We start from the raw sequence: 6,266 nt of genomic DNA on the forward strand, positions 1-6,266 counted from the left end.
AATTTCAATCAATTTAAATAAAACTAACCTTAATAATATTTTCTTAAATTGTAAAAAAAGGAGTGGTGTTTGAACACGATTTATATTGTTATTTTTAAATATATATATATAATATTTAAAATGTTCCATTAAAAGAGAGTGGGGTAATGTAACGTATGTTACATCATTACGTTTATTTTATAAGCATCATAATATGCACAATAGTTATATTATGCGTTGACTATAATATATTAAGCCCTTCCGGTTTATGTGCCACTTATAATATATTTTATGATTGTAAGGCTCCGGCCAATATCGCTACGTAAGAAAAAAGTAGTTCTCCGCGATTCCATAACGCGCGTACAGAACTCCGTACAATCCTACATTTTTGGTAACTTTGTTCGTAGATCGTAAGTAATGATAAATTTGTTTGTATTAATAATAATTTAGATCTGTCGTTATATATTTGTAATATTAAGATCCTGATACATTTCGTGCTCCCGAGCAACGGTAAAAATATATTCAAAAGAACTAATTTCTTCCCTGAATATCTTATATTTAACGGGTCATCCCCGACCGCGTTATAATATTATGACAATATTCTATAAATTACGATGCTCTTACTAGTTGACTTTTCAGTAGGTATTACAGTTAACAATATTGTATTTCAATAGACACAACATAGAATTTTTTAAATGTTTGATGTACCTGCATGTTTAGTTATTTTATATTAAGGCAGGTACTTAATTACTTTGTATTGACCCATAATCATTTAATCTTTTTTTTTTTATAAAAAACTTGTCCATAATATAAAAATAAAATAAGTAGGTAACTTAAGTTAACGGAATAGGTAACTAGTAAATTTAAATGATTAATGTTTGTTATTTCTACAAAACTGAAGACATGTTATAAAACTTGGGACACACGTATTTTATCATTTAGGGGACACATTTTGATTTTCATGGGACACAGTATTTTAGCCCCTGATTTAACTGTATGAAAATATTATTCCTAATTTTTAGTAACACCTATTTACCAAGAAAATGATTATCAATAATATCATTATTGTTTATTGTCGACGACGATCGATGACAGTTTGGGATATCCAAATATATACCTATATAGTTTTAACCTAATATATTATACCTCAGTAGAGAAAAGTTCATTGTTGTGGTGGAACTATCACTAAAAAGAAACTAACATGACTGATCAGAATTTTGATTATTATGAGGTATTTTAAAAGTATTTGAGTAATTACTTAAATACTTTTTAAAAGTATTTTTTACAACACTGCAGCGATTTATGTAACACGGGCATTTCATTGTCTCCATCCAGTGGTGTAGGTACAGATTATTAATGGGGTGGGGGGGGGGGGGGAAATGTTATGATGTATAGAAAATGCTAATATAAACATTCAGTCAAAATTGAATGTAGGTACCTACAGTCATTTGTTTAAGAGTTGCACCAAAAACCAAAATCGTTTTTTTCGAAAACAGATTTTGCGTATTTTTGCGTTAATTTGTTTTTCATGGCGCTTTTGAAAACAAGTGTGAAATTTTACTTTTAACCCTCCCAAAGTACCAACTAGATTCACTTTCCTATCAGAAAAGATACTGTTGAAGAAAATCTAAGTATTTTTACTGTCCTAAAATTAACCTATAAGTAAGTTCCCACACGAAAAAAAATTATACCGAACACGACCTTCCTTTTTATTGAATCTAGTCCATACATTATTATTTATTTGTATAGGTATAATCGTATAAAATAACTAATAACAATAATATGAATATTATGAATAATAATAAAAAAATATTTGTTCAAACACTTAACAGTATAGCCAATATAGTCATACTGTGTTATTATTTTTATGTTTAGTTAAGAAACAAAATCGATATCTGTAAAAATAATTATCTGTGAATCAATAATTTTTCTGAAGCTAGACGAACAAAAATATATCAGTATGTATTTTCCCACATGGCGATACAATTTAATGCATTACATTCTATTTAGAGTTATCTTTATTACCTATTGGCTATAATGTTAGTATGGACAGTCTCATTTTATTGATTTCAGTACTCGTTCATTACTAACAGAGTTAACATAAAGTAAACAGTTTATATTACAATTTATAAAAATGGACGTAATTATTTATTATATGTTAAGTGAAAAGGGAAAAAAGGACTTATGTATGTATACCCATGGATGATTTTTACCTGTCATATCTCGTGTAGGAACTTACATTCGCCCGTATAGTTGATGGTATTAAATTTGAACTCAATGATATATCATTGTATACGAAAAACGATTCTGAGCGATGATGGTTTGTCAGCGTGGATATTTTATATTATATTTATATTGTTAATAGTTATTAATCATTATTAATAAGGTAGCAGGTAAGTTGAATAAATATTATAAAACAAAAACAAAATAAAATCGTTATTCTTGGTTATTTAATATGTAATTTCCTCCGAATTTGAACATAAAATAGGTAACTATAAAATAAAGACCATGGTTTAGTTTTGCGATTTTTTGGTTACAGAATAACCTACTTACGTGGAATTTTGTTGGAAGTATTCAATGTTTAAATATAAAACTGTGACAATAGATTTTTAATACTTTTCAAATTCCATTATAACAATATATTAAGAGCCTTGTATCAAATTTCCAACCCATTTTACACAACAAATAAAATTTTATTAACATTCATAGAAAAAAACATAAAAAAGTTTAAAAAAACGGAGTATATCCGTCTACAGTTCAAAACAAGTCAACAATAAACATATTCAAAATTAAAATTCCACAACTGAAACAATTGCATGAAAGCAATAAAAAATGGATTTACAATACAAAAAAATGAGTTAGTTGTTGGAATATGCAGCCCAAATGTATTACAGTTCAAATTGTTATGGTCATGAAACAAATTCTGTGCTCACTTAGCATATCATACTATCACCCAGAAAAAATATGCACACAAGTTTGTGCTCTAATCATAATAAAATGTAAATAAAAAACATAAAACTTAAGTTAAATAGTTGAAATTAACATATTAGTCATAAGATTTAGTTTAAAGTTTTGTTATATCCATAGACATAAAAAACAAAAATTTTTAATTGTTTTTATATGTATACAGTTACATTTTATATTATATTGTAATTTATTTCTTCTTACTTAGTATGTAGAAAAAAACTGCTGCAAATATAACAATAAATTACAGCACATTAGTCATATATTTCTAAATTTTAAATTACAATTAAACTATAAATACGACAAATATGAAAACTATGATATTATAACTAATAAAGATTTTAAAGGGGCCGAGCGGTCCTAACGCGACGGTTTCGGCACGGCCGGTCCGAGTTCGATCCTCGACCACCGGGCGACATTTTTTCTCCGTGCAAGTCACAGTGTCCGGGGAACAAGTGCTGCCATCCCCCACCCGGGCCCAAATTAAAAATTCTGCCAAAACAAATCACGAGTAAACAAATCTACAGTACCCCCCCCCCCCCCCCCCTTACAGTACCACAGGCTAATGACCTGAGTAGTTGAAGCCTTAACCCAAATAAAAAAAAAAAAAAGAAAAGATTTTAAATACTATTTTCTCTAACTATAAAATTTAAAAATAAAGTTTTCTATATAAATATAAATAAGTCTTACACAAATAGTTTTATTCAAAAAGATGATTCAGAGTGCAATTGAAGGTAATTGGTGTTCGCGTAGCTTTCTTACAAAGAAGTTTGTCTTTTCTTGTTGAGAAGTAAATTCCATGAATGGGAACGGGTTTGACGACCAGTAATCCTATAATTTACATATTAATTAAAATTTGATAGTTAATATTACTATGATCAATAAATTTACATACTTTGTATGTATGCATTTATGTATGCAGGACACCCCAATTTTTTTAACAGCCTGTCAGACACATCTTCTGTATATATATCTTTTCATAGCTCATGCCAACCATTCTGGACAGGTGAAGCAAGGTTTGTCAAAAAAATCTTGTACAATAGTTACGATATCAATAGTTCGATAAAATTGGATACTTGAGTGATATACTTACATAAGTGTGTGTGAATTAGACATTATTAAGTATCTAAGGCTTTTCTGGGTGAATTAAAAATCATCAATTGTAAGGGTCTCCATATCCTTTATTCGTCTGTTCATTTTCTTTTAACTCATCGTCGGAAAAACACAATATTCTGAAAATGGTAAAGTTATAAAAAATATATAAACACAACAGAAATGCATGAATAATGTTAAATTAATTTTGCTTTTTAGATAAGATTTACTAGTCGTGCTCAGAGCATTACTACCAGTGTTGCTATAAATTATTAAAATTTATTTAAGATTTATTTAAGATTTACTAGTCTCAGCAAATGTGAGTACAGTAGATTCAATTTGTATTTATAGTTTTAATATTAGAGTGATATGACATAATATTATAATCAAACTTAAAGACAACCTAATAATATTTAAGGAACCTTATAGAGAAGTACAAAGCATTTATTTGTATTTTATTTTTAAAACAAGTGATGGATATATTAAGATATTAAGATATAATTATTTATTTATCAATTATTTTGACTAAACGGACTGAGCCCTTTCTATACCCAAAAATGTGTCCACTCACACAATTATAGATATTATACAATATGTCCTGTGAACAGGTAGGTATGAGAGTTTAAAGCACAGTAAAAATAGCTTTAAAATAAAAACCTACCAACAATATTCTCACTCTTAAGTTTCATAATTTGCTCCATTATTGTATGGCTTCATCTAAGTCGATTGAATTATCTTCATGAAAGTCAATGTCTGAAAAATTGTAAGGATATTTGATCGACTTCCAAGTTACTTGTATGTGCAGCACGACCGACACCTTCATTCAAAACACAATTTTCTGAAAATGTTAAGTTGTTAAAACTATATAAATCCCTAATTCAAGAATTATGTTAAATGATTTTACATAAATGTGATTTATTGGTCGTTCTTAAAGTAGTACCAATGTCGCTATAAATTACTAAAATTTATTTTACTTCTTTAACCAGACAAATGGTTTGGATTATGTTATGAGAGCATTGTTTACAATCAGTTATTGTGAAATAATCCGCAGATACTATGCCAGATAGAAATTGGAATAATCATTTAATTCAAAGATGTTAAGCCATTATTTCCTTCTATTTTCATTTTTTAGAAATCTATAGGTGTGAACAAATTAGCTAATTAGGCTGATTCCATATTATTAAGAAATATAATCAGTACAACTAGAAAATAATACTTACAAATTAATACTAACATTATTTGGCTAGGCGATACTTCCGATGTTCTACTAAAAACAATACACTTATGCATGGCGATTATGTAAATAATATGTATGAATAGAACTATTAAAACTCTGTACGACTGTGGTCTGTATTTTTGTTCAAATTTCAAATAATCGCAATTCGCGAGTGCTTCAAACGTTGGCAAACGAAAAAATAATAATATTATGGTTTTTTTTTATTTGATAACAATTATTACTATCATAGTGCGTGGTACATAGTGATAAGTCACAATGATTATCAATCGGAGGTACTTCTCGCAGGTCGGTGGCGGGCATTACATTTTACCGAAGTCCGAAACTTCGTGAACGCAGGTTACTGCCTGCTCCACGACCTGCCATTTAAGAGGTAACACGGGCGTTTTATCGTCTCAGTCTTATACAGTAAATTTACTCTCTGAGTAATACGTTTTTATTTTTTGTGCACGATAAGTTGTCGAAATAACGTTTCGCTTTTCATCTTTTCCGGAATTATTACGTAGAATATGATTTTATTTTTCTAATATTAAAAATTCTTAGTCACAGTTTTTATTTATAAGCATTTAAAGTTCAGATATTGACAAAATACCGAAAAATCATGCAAATTAGCAAATTATTTTGAGTTGAGAATTCATAAATTTTTTCTTTTTAAATCTAAGATTCCCCACAAGTTAGATAACATCTCTCAACAAAAAAAAAATGTCTACAAGATAGTCAAAATAAATTTTTATGAGCGTTTGAAATTTATATTTTTACAACATTTGATATTCATTCGATTTCTCGTGTAACGATTTTCTTATTTTGTTGTAATTAAAAAACGCATGACTGTAGGTATTTGAAAATTTCACTGAATGTTTATATTAGCATTTTCTATACACGATAACATTTTGAAAATATTTTGACTCTTTTTGAGCTGTTCACGGACATTGTCAGTTTTCAATTTTTTTAAAATAAATAATTATTTTGTAGTTAAAAATTTATAAAATGTTCAACT

General features: G+C 28.3%; 1 long non-coding RNA gene across 1 annotated transcript; it reads right to left on the minus strand.

Annotated features, from left to right (window-relative positions):
- Positions 1–4,119: 4,119 nt before the first annotated feature.
- LOC132933564 (uncharacterized) lies at positions 4,120–5,321 on the minus strand. The gene is made up of 3 exons (XR_009662901.1): positions 5,256–5,321; positions 4,697–5,171; positions 4,120–4,175 (listed from the first exon to the last, which is right to left on the minus strand). It is a non-coding gene; the product is annotated as an uncharacterized LOC132933564 (long non-coding RNA).
- Between the last annotated feature and the right edge of the window lie 945 nt (positions 5,322–6,266).

The sequence above is a fragment of the Metopolophium dirhodum genome, chromosome 1 (assembly GCF_019925205.1).
Source record: "Metopolophium dirhodum isolate CAU chromosome 1, ASM1992520v1, whole genome shotgun sequence".
In the NCBI taxonomy this organism is placed as follows: domain Eukaryota; kingdom Metazoa; phylum Arthropoda; class Insecta; order Hemiptera; family Aphididae; genus Metopolophium; species Metopolophium dirhodum.